The sequence below is a fragment of the Erythrolamprus reginae genome, chromosome 2 (genome assembly GCF_031021105.1).
Source record: "Erythrolamprus reginae isolate rEryReg1 chromosome 2, rEryReg1.hap1, whole genome shotgun sequence".
NCBI lineage: Eukaryota > Metazoa > Chordata > Lepidosauria > Squamata > Dipsadidae > Erythrolamprus > Erythrolamprus reginae.
Genome location: NC_091951.1, coordinates 270,698,834 through 270,720,535, shown reverse-complemented (window position 1 = coordinate 270,720,535; position 21,702 = coordinate 270,698,834).

Genomic DNA, 21,702 nt, shown 5'->3' with positions numbered 1-21,702 from the left:
GCCTCTCCACCTTCTGGAATGGAAGAAATTCTCCACACCTTTGGTGAAGTCAGTGCTGCAACCTTCAAGAACAGTTTTAACCTCAAAGGTCAAGTCTGTGGGTGAATACTCTTGCATCAGACTGATGTCATTAGTTCTGTTGAGACGATTTTAGGTAGATAAATAAATACATAATACATATACACTGCCTATGCAGTGGTTAGAGTGCAGTAGTGCAAGCTGCTTCCACTAATCGCCGACTGCCAGCAGTTTAACAGTTTGAATCTCAGCAGGCTCAAGGTTGACTCAGCCTTCCATCCTTCCAAGGTGAAATGGGTAAAATGAGGACCCAGATTGTTGGGGGCTATATGCTGACTCTCTGTAAACCAGTTAGAGAGGGTTGTAAAGCACTGTGAAGCAGTATATAAGTCTAAATACTATCTAAATGCTATTGCTATATACAGATGATAGATAGATGATAGATAAGATAGATAGATAGATAGATAGATAGATAGATAGATAGATAGATAGATAGATAGATAGATAGATAGATAGATAGATATGTAGGTAGGCAGGTAGGTAGGTAGGTAGGTAAGTAGGTAGATGATAGAGAATAGATAGATAGATAGATAGATAGATAGATAGATAGATAGAGAATAGACAGATGATAGATGGATAGATAGATAGATAGATAGATAGATAGATAGATAGATAGATAGATAGATATGTAGGTAGGCAGGTAGGTAGGTAAGTAGGTAAGTAGGTAAGTAGGTAGATGATAGAGAATACATAGATAGATAGATAGATAGATAGATAGATAGATAGATAGATAGATAGATAGATAGAGAATAGACAGATGATAGATGGATAGATAGATAGATAGATAGGTAGGTAGGTAGGTAGGTAGGTAGAGAGAGAGAGAGAGAGAGAGAGAGACAGACAGACAGACAGACAGATAGATAGATACCAGAGATGGATGGATGATATTTCACTCAAATGTAGGAAAGGGAATTTATTGTTAGTCGTGGATAATTCATTTCAGACCAACTCCAGTATTTAAGTCAAAACCAATAGGATAGAATTTTCTCCCATTATTTTTGGGATGGTAGAAATGATGTTTGACCCTTCCTTCCTTCCTTCCTTCCTTCCTTCCTTCCTTCCTTCCCGTCTCTCTCTTTTCTTTCTTTTCATGCTTTAAAGGTTTACAATAAATATTTCTACTTCCTGCTTCAAAATATTGTGCAACTACATTATCTCTTTTCAACAACGTAGATGGCTTTGAGGACCACAAAAATAGGGAACTAAGGCTAATTCCTGACAGAGAAGATCCAATTTTGGAGTTACTACCGAAGGAAATAATTTGGCCAATTCTCCTAGCTTTGTATAAACGTTGCATCCAGACTCCTGGCTGGACAAATCACTAGGGAAGAATTACACTTACACTGCAGTTACTGCCAGTGCGTTTCCAAGATCAATCCAAAGTGCTGTTTGTTATCATTATAAAGCCCTAGATGATGCCGCACCAGTTTGTGCTTCTCCAGGCTGGCCATTTGTAGAGGCCCTGTGAAAAGTTTTCCCAATTCATGGAGATTAAATTGCACTTTGTTAGTCCCTACTCAGTGGAATATCCCCACCCCTTTGTCAGAATTGAGAAAAGAGATCTTTTGGAAATAACCCAAAGCAGTTCTATCCCAGTGAGCCTTTGGCTTTTCGATCATGCTTTTATTGTGATGACAGTTCTTTTGGGGTTTGTTTCTTTAATTATAGGCCACCTGGAGCCTTTTGGGATTGGGGTTGAAATAATCGATTCCCCCTCGATTTGAGTCATCCGGGAGAATTGGTACCTGAATACGATGGCCGGCTTGGTCAGTTTAAAGTGAGACGCCAATTTGCTAGTTAAAGTGTCCCATGAAACTGAGTTGGCCGGTAGCGGGTCAGTTAAAGTTTGAGCCAGGGCATAAATTTCTGAGCAGCAGTAGTTTAGGAAAATTGCCCTCTTTCGACCGCTGTCGGCGTTTTTCATACCTGCTGTTTCAAGGAAGACCTCGAATTTCCCCATGTGGTCATCCCAGGAAGACTTCTCGGGGTTGAAATGGTCTGGTACTTTTCCTACAGACAGGTTATCCATTCTGGAGTACGTAGGTAAGACCTCCTTCATCGCCAATGAAAAATACTGACACTGGAGTCAGATTAAGGCAAGGTTTATTCACCGCATAGCAGAAACAGAGCTGCTACACGGAATGTATCCAGGCGCGAACTGCTACAGTCACGGCTTCCCGGCTTTTTATACATTGTTTCTTCCCGCTCAAAATAACTGACGCGCATTTGAATTTCCCGGGCTAAGTTAAACCAATCACCATTCAGCAGTCTTCTGACACAACTATTTACCTGAGGTTAATGAATATTCAACAGGGGTGGATTAAAAGTACCAGTGAAGAAGTGAATTCTTTCAATAGTCTGCACAATAGGTTTACTTTTTCACTCATTCTCTACTGGCCAGAACCAGGTTATCTATGCCCGAAGACCGCTACAGTGCAGTCTGAAAATGAAGCCTCTAAATCAGTGTTTCTCAATTTTGGCCGTTTGAAGATGTGTGGACTTCCAACTCCCAGAATTCCCCAGCTAGCAACGCTGGCTGGGGAATTCTGGGAGTGGAAGTCCACACATCGTCAAACGGCCAAAGTTGAGAAACACAGCTCTAAATATTCCGAGATTCCACATTAAAGCTCAGCCGGTACCCTTGTTGTATTTGTATTGTATTGTATTTATTAGATTTGTATGCCGCCCTTCTCCGAAGACTCGGGGCGGCTAACAACAATAAAAAGACAATGTGAACAAATCTAATATTAAAAATAATCTAAAAAACCCCAATTTAAAGAACCAATCATACATACAAGCATACCATGTATAAATTCTATAAGCCTAGGGGGAAGAGAAATTTCAATTCCCCCATGCCTGATGACAGTGGTGGGTTTTAAGGAGCTTGCGAAAGGCAAGGAGGGTGGGGGCAACTCTGATATCTGGGGGGAGCTGGTTCCAGAGGGTCGGGGCCACCACAGAGAAGGCTCTTCTCCTGGGTCCCGCCAAATGACATTGTTTAGTTGACAGGACCCGGAGAAGGCCAACTCTGTGGGACCTAACTGGTCGCTGGGATTCGTGCGGCAGAAGGTGGTCCCAGAGATATTCTGGTCTGATGCCATGAAGGGCTTTATAGGTCATAACGAACACTTTGAATTGTGACCGGAAATTGATCGGCAACCAATGCAGACTGCGGAGTGTTGGTGTAACATGGGCATATCTTGTTAACATGCAGGAAAGAAATCACAAAGTAGGAAGATAAATACCCCCATTTTCATACGAATCCCATGCTCAGATGTTATTATGGAGATTGCAGCATATCAGAGAAGGGTTTTTGTGTCTGACTATGAGATTCCCCCTGCGCGCTGTTCTTCAGATGCATGAATGTCTTTTCATCTGCAACCAACATGGTCTCTGAGCCTCAAGTCTTGAATGATAGATCAACACATCAGGAAAGGCTTTGTTAGACAACTGGGAATCGAAGGAATGCAGCGAGGCTCAGAGGTCTCCAACCTTGGCAACTTTAAGACTTGTGGACTTCAACTCCCAGAGGCAAGGCGGGCGCTTCCAAACCGGGTAGGGAAGGTAAGTAGATTTCACCACTGTTGCCAAGGTTGCAGACCCCGGTGAGGATTCATCAAAGACACATTTATTCCCAGATGCTATCTCAGCCTTAGATTAGTTGTGAGACAACTAGATGACTTGTTTTGCTGAACATTCATTTTTTAATAAACTAAATATTGTATGTCCTGTGCTTGCTGGTTCCTACTGAATTATGAAAATGACCAAATTCTCTGCTGACAATCCAACTGCGTCTCTACACTTCTGTCCCTTAAGAAAACTGATTCAATATATATCATATTTTTCAGAGTATAAGATGCACAGGAGTATAAGAACCTATGGCACCTTAGTTTTGAGGGAGGAAAAGAGGGGAAAGAATCTGTTTTATATTCATCTGGCTAGCATCCTTAGTCTGGTCAGGTTGAGCACATTATTTTATCCCCTGGTTAGGGCTTAAAAAAAACTTTATTCAGAGAGAGTAACAATGAAAGAGCTTGCAAGCGGGTAAGAGCTGGGAATATTGTTAGTACCTGATTAGGGCTGGAAAGAAACATTTTGAGCAAGTTAGAGCAATGAAAAAAAACATGCAAAGACTTAGGGCTTGGAAAACATTCTTTGCAAAGAGTAACAATAAAAGAGCCTGCAAGGTAAGAGCTGGGAAGATCATTAGCACCTAGTTAGGGCTGGAGGGAAGAAGCTACATTCAGAGTATAAGACGCACCTGAATTTTCAGCCACTTTAGGGAGGAAAAAGGTGCATCTTATAGTCTGAAAAATACAGTGTGTGTGTGTGTGTGTGTGTGTATATATATACATACATGTTTTTTTGCTGAATTTGAAAATTAAGGGAGACTAGGATAGATCTATTTTGGCCTTATTTTGGCCTTATCAGCTAGCCATACCCACTGGGACTTGAACCTGCAACCTTTGCCTGGTAAGGCAGAGAATTATCCTCTAGGCTACAGTAGCCAATCCCTTCAGCTCTGCACCAGGGAAGGGTTACATATAAACATTCCATGTAAATTGTTGCATAGCAAAGTTTGTATGAACACAGCAGAACACTTCAAATGCAAATGAGATAGTTTATTGGTCAAAGAAAGAAGATGATACTCTGCAGAGCTATCCTCGAAGTACAGTCCCAAAAGTGGCTTGGTGCCAACAGTTCCAACAAAGCTGTGGCAGTTCAGTTGAAGCAATGTCCATTAAAAAACGGGAGGATCTTTCTTCATATCATTGTGCCACCAATTTCACCTTTTTAAGCTCCCCTAGTTCCTTTGTTAGTTTTCTTTCTCGTTTACCCATAAGGCAAGATTTCTGGAATTTGCTGAAAGGGTTTTCTTTTCTATTTGAAATTCCATTCTAAACATTACCGGTACAGTAGAGCAGTGATTTTCCAAAAAAAAATTGAGCCACAACACATTTTTTACATTTACAAAATCCTGGGGCTCACCACCAAACAAAATGACACAAAATGACACTCTAACACAGGACATATTATACATATAGCATTGTGATGCATTGTATATCACCCTCTGCAGGGGCCACTTATAAAAAGAAAAAGGTCAAATATCTATATACACCATCAGGATAGACATAACCAGCTGAGGCTGAGGCTTCATCTAATGGTGGCAACATTTACCTCCAGTCCTGACCAGGATTAGAAATCGGGACCATGGGGAGAAGTAGCAGCTTCAATTACTCGCCGCGACCACACAATGACAAGTACGCGGCAGCTCAAGCGGGAACCTTCCTGGGTGTGGATGAGAGGCGGCCTGCTATTGGTTCATTGCTAGTGGTCGGGATGAATCCTAGAAGGTGATTGGTCAGTGAGCGTTCCCTGTGCCTCCACTCTTCCTGTCACTGATAGCTGGAGGGATTGTGAGGGGGATGTTTATGTTTGGATGGAGGCGGCTGGCGGCTGGCCAGATAAATGGCCTCTGCGCATGCGTGAAAGCAAAAAAATTGCTGAAATCTCACACATGCACTCGTCCCCTCGCAAGATTTCAGTCCGTTTTTGCTTCCTGCACAGGTGCACAAGCAAAAACATGATGGGAGGCTGGTAATAGCAATAATGGCAATCTGCCCCTGATTCTAATGGAATTGTTATTGTTATTGTTTATTAGACTTTGATTTGATTTGATTTGATTGGATTGGATTTATATGCCGCCCCTCTCCGCAGACTCGGGGCGGCTAACAACAGTAGTAAACAGCATATGACAATCCAATATAAACAGTTAAAAACCCCTATTGCAAAACCAAACATACAGACAGACATACCATGCATAAAATTGTAAAGGCCTAGGGGGAAAGAGTATCTCAATTCCCCCATGCCTGGCGGCAGAGGTGGGTTTTAAGAAGCTTACAAAAGGCAAGGAGGGTGGGAGCAATTCTAATCTCTGGGGGGAGTTGGTGCCAGAGGGTCGGGGCCACCACAGAGAAGGCTCTTCCCCTGGGTCCCGCCAAGCAACATTGTTTAGTTGACGGGACCCGGATTCGTGCCACCCTTCTCTGAAAACTCAGGGTGTAATAACAGAGTTGGAAGAGATCTTGGAGGTCTTCTAGTCCAACCTCCTACTCATACTAGTCCACATCGTTACAGTCAAGTGGTTGTCCAATCCTGTGGTGGATTCCAACTTATGTAACCGGGTGCGCTGTTCTGGCGGGGTCTTGCAGATTGAGAAATGACGGCACGACAGCTCCAGTGTTGTCTTCTCTGGCCCGTGCCTGTTCTGCCGGCTTATGACACAAGCCTTCAATTAAAGGTAAAAATAGCCAAAGCAGACACACACAAGGGAAAATGCAATAATAGTTTCTTATCTTCTGTAATACTTTTGAAGCTGTTCTCTCCTATGCATAGCTCTACGCATGCGTGGGTCTATCATTGTTTCCTCATCCGAATCTAACTAAGATAAGGAGGATTGGCTTCTTCCTGGGCTGTCTGCCAAGCCCCCCTCATCCATCTCACTGACACTTCCTTCTTCAGAGGACAATTCACTGGTCGACTTCGTCGGCAGCAAAACAGGCCTGTGACATTTGGATGTTTCCCCCACATCCACCTCCACAGTCCTTGGGGCAGGAGCTGGGCCAGAGCTCACCACAACACGTGCTCAGCCAACTTTTTTTTTTAATCGTGGTTTTCGGCTCTCTGCACATGCACAGAAGTAAAATTGTCCTTCTGCGCATGCGCAGAGAGCTGAAATCATACAAGAGGATGAACATACGGTCACGATGCGCATCGGTAGCAAAAGGTAAGGGCAACCCACCTCTGGTCCAATATCATTTTTAAACCTCCAGTGTTGGAGCATTCACAACTTCTGGATTCAGACGTTCCCCTGATTTGTTTGTTTGTTTGTTTGTTTGTTTATTTATTAGATTTGTATGCCGCCCCTCTCCGTAGACTCTAACTGTTCTAACTGTCAGGAAATTTCTCCTTAGTTTTAGGTTGCTTCTCTCCTTCATTAGTTTCCACCCGTTGCTTCTTGTAAATTCTAAATTCTATTTTACCTTAAGAGTGAAAACACAAGATTCAATACTCATTCTAATACAACACAGTTTCCTACCAAGGACATTATTGTGAAACCAGAGTATTTTGGCAGCAAAGAAGCCTCTAAGTAAGTAAAAAAAACCTTAATAACTAAAAAAAGGAGGGATTCTGTCCATTCCTATCTCCAAATTAGACCTATAAACTGCTCAAAAAAAAAGGAATACTTAAACAACACAATATAACTCCAAGTAAATCAAACTGTCCACTTACACAAACTATAAAATCAAACTGTCCACTTAGGAAGCAACACTGATTGACAATCAATTTCACCTGCTGTTGTGCCCATTCAACTTTGTACAGAACAAAGTATTCAATGAGAATATTTCATTCATTCAGATCTAGGATGTGTTATTTGAGTGTTCCCTTTATTTATTTATTTTGAGCAGTATATAAGAGATAGGAAATAGAGAGAAAAAAGAACTCAAAACCTTATGTATCTTATAAGCAACTGTTGTTTTGCATATTTGCAATATCCATCTGGATAAATACCTGTGAAGGTGACATTGAAATCCATTGGTATGAACAGGAAACTAACAATGGGCAAAAAATAGACACCAACTTCAATGGGCTTGGGAACGGGATGAAAAATATGTTGGGAATTGATGGAAACTGTTATGTTTGTTCTTTTAAAATGCTGTTATGTTTGCAAGCTGTATAATAAAGGTGATAGGTGATTGGAGCAGGGCGACCAATAAGCAGCCTGCTAGCACAACCAATGGGAAGCCTGGGCGCGACCAATGAGGAGCCTCCGGGCTCAGCCAATAGAAAACTCCAGCGCCAAGTCTTGAAACACTGTCACCAATCCCTGTGCTAGTAACCATGTATATAAGGTGCGGGTTATGCTACTTGTTTCCAATTTTCACTTATACATCGAGCTGGTCACTTCAACTGTTCCTGAATGTTAATAAAGAGCTATTAGCCTTTTCCCGAGCCTCCAGCCTCTGATTTAACAGAAACCCTCCATAGTCATGAATGGGCGGGGAGGAGGGGACTCCATACTGGGCAGGGACTGTGTTGTTGGTGTCTATTAATAAGCCCAGCGATAAGACCTTTTCCAGCCACAGACTCTGGGCGGTCCTGAAACACATCAAGTGATTTGGAGCTACTACAACAACTCTGTTATCACATTCTCGAGATGAGTGTGAAATACAATTGGGAAGCTAGCCAAGAGTAGGGAAGGGGGGGGGGGAGAGAAGCTGTCCTCCAGTGAAATAGCTAGTAGACAGAAATATCTACAGAATCTACTGTTGTTGGCAGCCCCAGGAGATTATGCTTATCTATCAATGGAAAGCAATAAATTCAGCTAGCACCTCTCTCTCTCTCTCTATCTCTCTCTCTCTCTGTCACACACACACACACACACACACACACACACAAACACCATCTGTTGTTTTTCACTTCAGAAACTGAAGCACACACCGTGCTTCAGAGAAAGAGTTGCCGGGAATCTCTCTAACACATTTGTATCCTCGGAAGGTCTAAGGATGTTTGTGGTTCTTACAGTGATAAATCAACTGTGTTTTTCTAAAACGAAGAAGACAATGAAATCACAACAGCCTTCTTGGGCAATGCCCAGCACCTCCAATTTATCAGCTGAAGTTTGCCAACTGCAGCCAAAACCAGTCCTGGAGTTTTCCTTCTCCCCATAGGTGTTTGCATATGTCACACACTTGTGGGTGCATGTAAATATATCTGCAAAAGAAAACAACAATGAGCAAGACCAGGGCAAACAAGAGAATAGCCACTGTTTAACAATAACTGCATGTAAAATAAGGTCTTGGTTTTAAATGAATTGCTTCTCCATCTGCATAGGCCAACTGGTCTCGTTTACACAGTGAAATGCCATGACACATGCACAGTTTCTTCTTCCTCCCATTCTAAGGAAAAGGGACGGAGGTGGAGAGACAGCTAAAGAGAAGAGGTGGCTGCTTTATCAAAGGGTGAAAAAAAGAGGGGAGAGAAATAGATAGGTAGAGGCCTCTGTCAGGTGCGGTCAAAAAAGTCAAGATGGCAGCCACAAAGTGCGATCAAAGCCTTGACCATTATTATGTGGCCACACACATTTTTGACCATACTCTCTGTTGTGGTTAGCTCTGGCCCAGCTGCTGTCCCAAGGACTGTGGATGTGGGGGAGACATCCACATGCCGCAGGCCTGTTGTGCTCCCGGTGGAATCTGATGATGAAGGCTCCTCTGACCAAGAAGACATGAGTGACAGGGAGGAGGAGAGTGGGGCAGACAGCTCAGAAGGAGATCAATTATCTAACTCCTCCTTGGATTCGGAACAAGAGTTAATGATACAGCCACGCATGCGGAGAGCGATGCATAGGCAGCAACAACTGAGAGATTATTAGCAAAGGAAATGAGGCCACCTGTGGTTCGGTGGGGCTGTGGTAATTAGTGAGGCTGCTATAAATAGCAGCCTGTGGGGTTGGCCATTGTGGAGGATTATCTGATCGTTGTGTTTTGTGCCTGCTTTACTGACTTCGACCTTTGTGTACTGATTTTTCCCCGCTTTGAAACTAAACCAGAGCAAAGTGTGTTTCACTTTGTGAAAGAAGAAGGACTGTGAATTGCCTCACAGCTGCAAGCTAAGTATCACAGAACTGATAAGGGACTTGTACAAATTACCAGTTTGTTTGGAGACCAGTGCTCTTTGCTATACCAAAAGAGGGCTTAGTTCATTTGGATTTTCGGTATAAAGAACATTGTTTTGAATTTTCAAACGTGTGTGTGTCTGACATTTGTATCTGTGAATTTTCGGGAGGATTCTACCAGAGACCTTGACAGAACACCAAAAATTCTGCAGATAGATATCAAATGACAGGAAGAGATAACTTGGTGGGAAAGAAAAAGAGAGGGAAGTTCCCTTTAGAGGTTTCTGTAGCACAACATTCAGCAGGGATCAAAGTTATTATTAATTTTGAAGCTAACCTTCTAAGTCTTCTTTTTTTCCTAAGCGGCATTTCCACCTTCAATTAACCTAATTTGTTACCATTTCTTTTCAACAGATGTCAGGAAATGCCTTGCTATATATCAGGGAGCAAAACTTTATTGGAGAGGTATAACAAGCAGGAAGAGGGAGATTGTGATGCCCTTATATAGAGCGCTGGTGAGACCACATTTGGAGTACTGTGTTCAGTTCTGGAGACCTCCCCTACAAAAAGATATTGACAAAATTGAACGGGTCCAAAGACGGGCTACAAGAATGGTGGAAGGTCTTAAGCATAAAACGTATCAGGAAAGACTTAATGAACTCAATCTGTATAGTCTGGACTCTGGAGGACAGAAGGGAAAGGGGGGACATGATCGAAACATTTAAATATGTCAAAGGGTTAAATAAGGTTCAGGAGGGAAGTGTTTTTAATAGGAAAGTGAACACAAGAACAAGGGGACACAATCTGAAGTTAGTTGGGAGAAAGATCAAAAGCAACATGAGAAAATATTATTTTACTGAAAAAGTAGTAGATCCTTGGAACAAACTTCCACAGACGTGGTTGGTAAATCCACAGTAACTGAATTTAAATATGCCTGGGATAAACATATATCCATCCTAAGATAAAATACAAAAAATAGTATAAGGGCAGACCAGATGGACCATGAGGTCTTTTTCTGCCATCAGTCTTCTATGTTTCTATGTTTCTATAAGTTGTAGGCTATTCCTGGGCAGTTTGATTTGGTGCACACAAGACAAGTATCCATTTCATTTTCGGCTATTATTGAAATGGCGCTGCCCTCTACATCTGTTGGAACTACAACACTGAGTATTCCCATCAGTATAAGTATCAGTGTGAAGCTTGGAAAGGCTGTTAGAGCACATGTTCCAATATCCAGGAATAAGCTTGCCTGCAGATATTGTAGCCTTTCAGAATAATATTTCCAAGGTTTTGTAAGGGGGAGGATTCATTACAAGAAAGCTGTTTAGCTTTTAAAGTGATAAAACACAGAGGGTGATGAGAATAGAAAGGGGCTGCTGAGGCCACTTTGTAAACTGTCTTTATTTCACAAATCGTCTTGCAATTGAGAAAAAAAAATCGCATCTATTTTATTGTTCAGTGCATAAGATAAAGTTAATGAAATGTTTTTGCTGACGTAGAGAACGATGTGAAATTATGAGGCCCAAGAGATCAAGCTGAATAGTGACCTAAGACATAGTGCTCAACACTGACCCTACAGACACCGAATTACAACTTGTGATTCCCACACAGAAGAACTTTAATCCCATATCTGAAGACCCTCTCTGGCAATCCCTGGTTTATATTTAGGATTTGGGAAACTGGGATTGAGATTCTCTCCACAACAGAAACCAAAACCAAAATAAAACCCCAGAATAGAACAAAACCTGGTACTGTACTCAGTGAGTAGTGTTCTGTCCGGACCGGTTAATTAGCACTAATTAATCCCCAATGAAGACTCGAAAGCAAAGTCACTTTGTGTAGTTGTCTATTTACAAAGAAATGTGCTGGAAACAGCAATAAAATCATAGGAATGTCAGGCCAACTGCCAAAAGTTCCCTGTGATCAGCACAGTTCAAAACAAGCGTAAGTAATAAATTCAAGTCATTACTGTTCGGCGTTGACAGGTACTCACAAATGCCCTCAAAACTTGGGATTTCAGGATTGCCGAAGGATTTAAGAGAGAGACTCTTCAGCTGCTAGTTCTCTCTCTCCATATAGGAATGTTGAACTTCTGCACCAAGGTTTCCCATCATCCTCCCTTTTATACTCTCAGTGATGACAAGCTGTGTATAGAAGTATTCCATCTCTAGATCTACGTTGCTGGAGATATTCTTGTCTCCCATGCATTCTTCTTACCCTAGCGTCTAATATTGGGTACAAATATCTCCCTCCTCATCTGACTCAACCATTAGCACAGCTGGGGGTTCTGCAGCCTATGGAGGTTCCCCAGGCCCTAACTCTCCCTCAATCTCGCTGTCTGATTTCTCTGGTAAACCCACTGGCCTATGATACACAGATGGACCTGGTTCATTATCCTCAAAGTCTAGGCCAAAGGAGCTGGATGCGAGCCAACCACAACAAGTAGTACGAGTAATGCCCACTTAACAAACATTTCTTTAGCAACTGTTTGAAGATACAACAGCATTGAAAAAAAGCGACTTATGACTGGTTCTTTCACTTACAACCTTTGCAGCATTCTCATAATCCCATAAATTGAAATTTACGCACCTGTTCTATCGGGCTCTCTGGTACAATCCTCCCAAAAATTCACAGGTGCAAATTTCAGACACACACACATTTGAAAATTCAAAACAATGTTCTTTATAATGAAAATTCACTTAAACTAAGCCCTCTTTTGGTATAGCAAAGAGCACTGGTCTCCAAACAAACTGGTAATTTGTACAAGTCCCTTATCAGTTCTGTGATACTTAGCTTGCAGCTGTGAGGCAATTCACAGTCCTTCTTCTTTCACAAAGTGAAACACACTTTGCTCTGATTTAGTTTCAAAGCGGGGAAAAATCAGCACACAAAGGTCAAAGTCAGCAAAGCAGTCATGAAACACAACGATCAGATAATCCTCCACAATGGCCAAACCCACAGACTGCTATTTATAGTGGCCTCACTAATTACCACAGCCCCACCCAACCACAGGTGGCCTCATTTTCTTTGATAATAATCTCTCAGTTGTTGCTGCCTATGCATCGCTCTCCGCATATGTGGCTGTATCATTAACTCTTGTTCTGAATCCAAGGAGGAGCTAGATAATTGATCTCCTTCTGAGCTGTCTGCCCCACTCTCCTCCTCCCTGTCACTCATGTCTTCTTGGTCAGAGGAGCCTTCATCAGCAGATTCCACCGGGGGCAAAACAGGCCTGCAGCATGTGGATGTCTCCCCCACATCCATAGTCCTTGAGGCAGAAGCTGGGCCAGAGCTAACCACAACAGCTACCTGACAATATTTCACATTTATGATGGTCACAGCAACAGTAAGTGACATGATTGCCATTTACAATTTTCCCAGCTGGCTTCTGACAAGTAAAAGCAACAAGGAAGCTAGCAGGACCTCCCAAGTCACAGTCACTCAACCGCTGGGTGAGATCATCCAAGGGCATGGGGTGAGGTATCATCAGTACGCTGATGATACCCAGCTGTACATCTCCACCCCATGTCCAGTCAATGAAGCAGTGGAAGTGATGTGCCGGTGCCTGGAGGCTATTGGGGCCTGGATGGGTGTCAACAGACTCAAACTCAACCCGGATAAGACGGAGTGGCTGTGGGTTTTGCCTCCCAAGGACAATTCCATCTGTCCTTCCATTACCCTGGGGGGGAATTATTGACCCCCTCAGAGAGGGTCCGCAACTTGGGCGTCCTCCTCGATCCACAGCTCACATTAGAAAACCATCTTTCAGCTGTGGCAAGGGGGGCGTTTGCCCAGGTTCACCTGGTGCACCAGTTGCGGCCCTATCTGGATCGGGACTCACTACTCACAGTCACTCATGCCCTCATCACCTCGAGGTTCGACTACTGTAATGCTCTCTACATGGGGCTACCTTTGAAAAGTGTTCGGAAACTTCAGATCGTGCAGAATGCAGCTGCAAGAGCAGTCATGGGCCTACCTAGGTATGCCCATGTTTCACCAACACTCCGCAGTCTGCATTGGCTGCCGATCAACTTCCGGTCACAATTCAAAGTGTTGGTTATGACCTTTAAAGCCCTTCATGGCACTGGACCAGAATATCTGCGAGACCGCCTGCTGCCGCACGAATCCCAGCGACCAATTAGGTCCCACAGAGTGGGCCTTCTCCGGGTCCCGTCAACTAAACAATGTCGGTTGGCGGGCCCCAGGGGAAGAGCCTTCTCTGTGGCGGCCCCGACCCTCTGGAACCAACTCCCCCCGGAGATTAGAACTGCCCCTACTCTCCTTGCCTTTCGCAAGCTCCTTAAGACCCACCTGTGTCGCCAGGCATGGGGGAACTGAGACATCTCCCCCGGGCATATACAATTTATGAATGGTATGTGTGTTTAGAAATGGGGTTTTAAAATGTTTTTAGTAGAAATTTAGATTTGTTGTAAATTGTCTTTTGCACTTTGTTGTGAGCCGCCCCGAGTCTGCGGAGAGGGGCGGCATACAAATCTAAACAAACAAACAAACACTTGCGAATAACATGTCTCCTTCAATGAATGGCCCCAGGACTGATTTAATGTCATAGGTTGGCATGGTCATATGTGACGTTTCACTTTATGCTTCCCTTAACAATGGGGTTGCTGGTTTCAATTAGGGCTGTTAAATTACCTATTGGGACCTGAAGTAGGAATGGAGCTTTGGAACCAGAGTGTGGGAGAGCTTGTTGTGGTGTCACAAAAACATACAGAGAGCTGCTCACATCAAATTAAAAACAGCTTTCTCTTTTTAGATCAAACTTCTCCTTTTAGATCAAACTTGCCAATCTTAGTCTTAGCTAAGTTACAATGAGAATGTTTTGAAGAATGAAGAAACATCTGTACCTTCCAATTTGTGGAAGAGAATCATATGGAAAAAAAGGCAAAAAACCAATGCCAGTCTAAAAGATATTTTATTGAACCTCCTGAATACACTTAATTTTATTCAAAGTTTATTGAACTCAGTGCTGATCACTTTCTGGATATGGTGCTGTAGAAAGATTTTGGCATGTGCAGCGCTGCTTGTAGTTCAATAAACTTAAGGACATTACTGGAATCAGCATGTCCTGGTTCAAACACCCCTTGAACAATTGTTTGGGGGAACCTATCAGAAGCCACTTTTATCTATCACTGGTGGGGGGGAAAATAGCAGTCATGCAAAGCATCATAATGGAGAATGTTGTTGGTAGTAGTTCTAAGGCTAAAGAGTATCAATGTACATTCCATATACCGTATTTTTCAGAGTATAAGATGCACCTTAGTCTTTGGGGAAGAAAATAGGGGAAAGAATCTGCTTACCAGGTATTCATCTGGCTAGCGTCCTTAGTCTGGTCAGCTTCAGTACATTATTTTATCCCCTGGTTAGGGCTTTAAAAAAGCTTTATTCAGAGAGAGTAACAATTTGCAAACCAGTAAGAGCTGGGAACATAGAAACATAGAAACATAGAAGACTGACGGCAGAAAAAGACCTCATGGTCCATCTAGTCTGCCCTTATACTATTTTTTGTATTTTATCTTAGGATGGATATAGGTTTATCCCAGGCATGTTTAAATTCAGTTGACAATATCTTTTTGTAGGTGAGGTCTCCAGAACTGAACACAGTATTCCAAATGTGGTCTCACCAGCGCTCTATAGCAGGATCACAATCTCCCTCTTCCTGCTTGTTAAACCTCTAGCTATGCAGCCAAGCATCCTACTTGCCTTTCCTACCGCCCGACCACACTGCTCACCCATTTTGAGACTGTCAGAAATCACTACCCCTAAATCCTTCTCTTCTGAAGTTTTTGCTAACACAGAACTGCCAATACAATACTCCGATTGAGGATTCCTTTTCCCCAAGTGCATTATTTTACATTTGGAAACATTAAACTGCAGTTTCCATTGCTTTGACCATTTATCTAGTAAAGCTAAATCATTTACCATATTACAGACGCCTCCAGGAATATCAACCCTATTGCACACTTTAGATTCATCGGCAAATAGGCAAACCTTCCCCTATGTCACTCACAAACATATTAAAAAGAATAGGACACAGAACAGACCCTTGTGGCACACCGCTTGTAACCTGTCTCTGCTCAGAATACTCGCCATTAATAATAACTCTCTGATGTCTACACTTCAGCCAGCTGCAAATCCACTGAACTATCCAGGGATTAAGTCCAATCTTCACTAATTTATCTATCAGCTCTAATGACAATACAATGCTAGCATCATTAGCACCTGGAAAGAAACAGTTGGAGCAAGTAGAGCAATGGAAAAAACCCTGCAAAGACTTAGGCCTTGGAAAACATTCTTTGCAGAGAGTAACAATGAAAAACCTTGCAAGCCAGTAGGAGCTGGGAACATTGTTAGTACCTGGTTAGGGCTGAAAAGAAACTTATTCGGATCAAATTAGAGAAATGAAAAAAAAAAAAACCCTGCAAAGACTTAGGGCTTGGAAAATGTTCTTTGCAGAGAGAAACAATGAAAGAGCCTGCAAGGTAAGAGCTGCAAGGGAAGGTCATTAGCAGCTAGTTAGGGCTTTGGGGGGGGGGAAAGCTACATTCAGAGTATAAGACGCACTCAAATTATCAGCCTCTTTTAGGGGGGAAAAGGTGTGTCTTATACTCTGAAAAATACGGTATGTCACATTTCCAGATGTGTTCTTAGAAATACACAATTTCATTTTCAGAAACCGTAGGCTCAGATGGTCTTTCAAAACGTTAACAGCGTGAAAACGGGGTGGGGGGAACGAAAAGCAACTCCCCATATCTCATTCTTCCTTCAAAGAGTTCAAAGCTAACTAAATGGAAACATTTGCTTTCATCCTCCTCTCAAATAGCTGGGCGTGAGGTTGAACCTATCTCCCCCTGACATTGACACGAGGTGAATTAATGTGAGAAGTAATTTAGGAAACTGTCCCGGCATTCAAGTTCAATGTGCTGTTTGCTTGAAGAATTTGGCAAGGGTGCTGCTGCTATGCAAGATAAGAAATTCCATTGCCCTGTTCTCAAGGGCTTTGGGCGCAGTAGACATGGAAATTTGCACATTAAATATAAACATGCTCTTGACATTTCTGGGTTTCAAGGTCCTCCTGGAAACTGCGAACTATTTGTTGAAGAAACAGAAGCAACCCCCCCCCCCAAAAAACACCCCAATTTCCCAAAAGAAATAGTGTCCATATTCTGAGCAAAACATAACTTTGAATTACTCAATATAATTAACTAAGTAGGATAAAGAAGTACCCTGTACAAAGAGAAGCAGTTTAGGAAGCCAACCACAATACAACTAATGTGGAATAAGGTCTTTCTAACAGTAAGTTGTGTGAGATGGCATATCAGCTACTATAGTAGAAGGCGCTTGCCTACTACACTTATTCTCTACGTTTTGTAGGCCTTCAGCATTCTCATGTAATACGGTAGGAAATCAAGGCCAGATAAGTGCGGCCATGGAGCAATCCCTTATGCTAAAGGAATTGGACAACACAAAACATGTGTCTCTCTTGCTTCGGTTCCCTGTGTTGACTTTGGATTGGGTTAAGAGGACAAAGATTCACCAGAAACTGGGTTCCAGGAGAACTCTTGTCGTCCCTGAGCTGGTGGGGTGATTTAAAACAAAAAACAAAAAAACCTCAGTAGAATTTAGCAATGAAAGGCTTTAAAACGGTACAAAATAGTTTCCAGGAAACAATTGCAAGAGGAAATAGATTGGTTTCTTCATTTTGCCATTTGTGGCTTGGATCCCTGCCCCTTTTGGTTAGTAAAAGCCATTAATTAATTAATTAAATAATTAAATAAATTAATAATAATAATAATAATAATAATAATAATAATAATAATAATAATTTATTAGATTTGTATGCCGCTCCTCTCTGCAGACTCGGGGCGGCTCACAAGAGGCTGGGTTTGGGTGACAATTAGTACACTGTTTGGGAAAGAATGAAGGAGAGATGGAAAGAGGGAGGGAGGGAACGAAGAAGGGAGAGGGAGGGAGAAGAGGGAGAAAGGGGGAGGGAGAGGGGGAAGGAGAGAGAGGGAGAGGCAAAGGGAAGGGGGAAGGATGAGAAAAGGGGGATGGAGAGGGGGAAAGAGAGGAAAAGGGAGAGGGAGAGAGGGAGGGACAGGGGGAAGCAATGAAGGGCTACCAAAATTTTTACTACCACACTGTGGACGTAGCTTATAGAATAGAATAGAATTTTTATTGGCCAAGTGTGATTGGACGCACAAGGGATTTGTCTTGGTGCATATGCTCTCAGTGTACATAAAAGAAAAAGATACATTGGTCAAGAATCATGTGGTACGACAGTTAATGATTGTCATAGGGGTCAAATAAGCAATGAAGAAACAATCAATATTAATAAAAAATCTTAGGATACAAGCAACAAATTACGGTCATACAGTCCTAAGTGGTAAGAAATGGGTGATAGCAATGATGGGGGAAAACTAGTAGTAATAGACGTGCAGATTTAGTAAAAAGTTTGACAGTGTTGAGAGAATTATTTATTTTATTTATTTATTTTGCCCAATACACAATAATACACAATGAAGGTAATAGAGGACACCTTTGAGAAAATAGAATTAGAGAAAGAATAGAAGAGAGAGTATAGGATAAAATAATCAATGAGAGAATAGAAGAAAGATATAGGGATAGAAGAGAAGATATATGGGATATAGGAGAGACAATAGGACAAGGGACGGAAGGCGCTCTAATGCACTTATGCATGCCCCTTACTGACCTCTTAGGAATCTGGAGAGGTCAACCGTGGACAGTCTAAGGGTAAAATGTTGGGGGTTAGGGGATGATACTACGGAGTCCGGTAATGAGTTTCACGCTTCAACAACTCGATTACTAAAGTCGTATTTTTTACAGTCAAGTTTGGAGAGGTCAATATTGAGCTTGAATCTGTTATGTGCTCTTGTGTTGTTGTGGTTGAAGCTGAAGTATTTATTTGGTAGAGTGATGTCGTTCGGGAAAAAACTATTCTTGTGTCTAGTTGTCCTGGTGTGCAGTGCTCTGTAGCGACATTTTGAGGGTAGGAGTTGAAACAGTTTGCAGGACTGCAGGGACGCCCTACATTTTCTTTCAACATCTTTCAGTGCAAATTGGGTGTTTTGGTATTGGGCTCCATTTTCACTACTCCACTGTGTTCCCCCCCAATCTGGGCAGTAGCCCACCCCTGGGGGAGAAGGATGGGAAGAGGGGGAAAGAGAAGGAGAGGAGGGGAGAGGGAGAAGAAAGAAAGAGAGAGAGAGAGAAGCAGCCAGATCATGGTGGTAGTACACACTTCAAGCTGTCTCTTAATCCAGCTATGTTGGACAACTGCAATCCCCCCCCCACCCCATTTTTAGAAAAAAAACCTTAACAACTGCAGTGATTCACTTAACAACCGTGGCCAAAAAAAGTTCACAAAACGGGGCAAAACTCACTTAGCAATGCCGTGCTTAGAAATGGAAATTTTGAGCTCAGTTGTGCTTGTATGTCAAGGGCTAGATTAGAGAGACAGATGCTAAGGATTTGAAAGGAACTAGATACAGTTCAAACCGAGATATTTTATTACAGGAAGAGTTGGGGGGGATTGGAGAAGATTAGGAACTTCAGCTATCAAGCAACAACTGATGACCTGCATGAAATACAGCAGTTTCCTCTGCTTCTAACTCTGAAATTACTATCTCTTTGGGTGGGATGGGTGAGAGGCAGATAGAAAACTTGGGAAAATGTTGATTCTCAGGTTAAATTTATCAGGTCCTAAAAAGATACCAGCCAACCAGTCACTTCTGTCCTTGCTGTAAAGTATTTTTTGGCTATCTTTTAAAGATACCAGACAGAAAGATTACAGTATTTGCCATGATACCAGACAATAAGGTCACCTTCGTTCTATATTTTTTTTAAAAAAAAGATGATAAAATGGATTTTAAAAGATACGCCAGTGAAAGACAATCAATATTGCAAAAAGAAATATCAGCAAGTTTTTGTGGGGCCCATCCTTAGGTAAACAGTGATAAACAAAGAAACCAGTTCAAAAGGAAACAGGTCTATATGCCCATGTTTATATACACTGAGTAGATGGACCGTTCATTCCACGATGAGGGAATGCTGTCCATTTCCACAATCCTGAAGGCAGAGAACATCCAATTGCTTGCAGTTCTTTTCTAGACCTTTCAGTTTCTGCTTTTGAAATCTTTGTAAAAAGGAAATTGGCCCAAAGCAACATTTCAAACCTAAATTACACACATGCACCCTCCTAGTTTGAAGGAAAGTAAAAGAGTAAAAGATGCGGCTGCGAGAGCCATCGTGGGGCTTCCTAGATTCGCCCACGTTTCTGCAACACTCTGCGGCCTGCACTGGCTGCCGATTGGTTTCTGGTCACAATTCAAAGTGTTGGTAATGACCTTTAAAGCCCTACATGGCACTGGGCCAGAATACATCCGGAACCGCCTTCTACCGCACGAATCCCAGCGACCGATAAGGTCCCACAAAGTTGGCCTTCTCCGGGTCCCGTCAACCAAACAATGTCGTTTGGCGGGCCCCAGGGGAAGAGCCTTCTCTGTGGTGGCCCCGGCCCTCTGGAATCAGCTCCACCCAGAGATTAGAACGGCCCCCACCCTCCTTGTCTTTCGCAAACTTCTTAAGACCCACCTTTGTCGCCAGGCATGGGGGAGTTAAGTTATTCTTTCCCCCTAGGCCACTACAAGTTATGTATGGTATGTTTGTGTATATGTTTGGTTGTTTATAATAAGGGTTTTTAGTTGTTTTATTAAATTGGATTGTTACATGTTATTTTACCATTGTTGTTAATTAAGGGGACACTCAAATAACACATCCTAGATCTGAATGAATGAAATATTCTCGTTGAATGCTTTGTTCTGTACAAAGTTGAATGTGCACAACAGCATGTGAAATTGATTGTCAATCAGTGTTGCTTCCTAAGTGGCCAGTTTGATTTCACAGAAGTTTGATTTACTTGGAGTTATATTGTGTTGTTTAAGTGTTCCCTTTATTTTTTTGAACAGTATATATATATGCACACACACACACACACATATAAACACTCATACATGCATACACACACATATATATGTATATACGTATATGTATACATCAGTATATGCAATTCTGGTGCAATGGCTCCAGTCTGTCTTTGCCAGTCTGTGCGCGCTGCCATTTTTTCCCCATGATTTTCAGCTCTCTGAGCATGCGCAGAAGGAAAATCGTCCCTCTGCACATGCACAGGAGCAAAATCGCACTGGAGACACATGCACACGCATCAGTGCAATGCATGTGAAACATCAGGGAAAGGTAAGCAACCTGCCTCTGATATACATGTACATACACATACACACACTGGTGTGCAGTTGGAGAACATCTGCCCTAACTCATACGTACTTTCAAATTAATTGTTTAAATTCATTTGTGGAAGAACTAGCATTGAGCAAATCTCATATTCATTTTAGGACACTTTACATCAAAACCATTGAAATGGAGGATCGGCAATCTTGAAATGGATGTTTTGGCTTGGCCAAATCTCTTTGGAAAAGTAGACATTGGGTTTATTAAAAACAAAGCATTGCAGCCAACGTTAGACTTAGAACGTCTAATAGACTTAGAATACTTATTAACAGGAACAACAAAGAAAAAAAATCAATAGCATAGTGGAGAGAGGGAACATTAAACCACGCATAGGCAATGTAGATCACTCTTCACCCACTGACCTCCTGGCCACCCTCGATTTTATCTTTCAGCTAGTTGAAAAGTTAAAAATAAATACAAACCTGACACTCCTCAAAACAATGCACCTCCCTTTAGTATCCGTTTTGTTTATAAGAATGCCATTAGGGCCTCCATGGAGCTGCAAACTACCCACCAAATATAAGACCGTTGGAGGCTGCAGAAGGGCACTTATTTTGGAACTGTTTCCAGATGTGCACACATACTTGTGGCAGGATGTA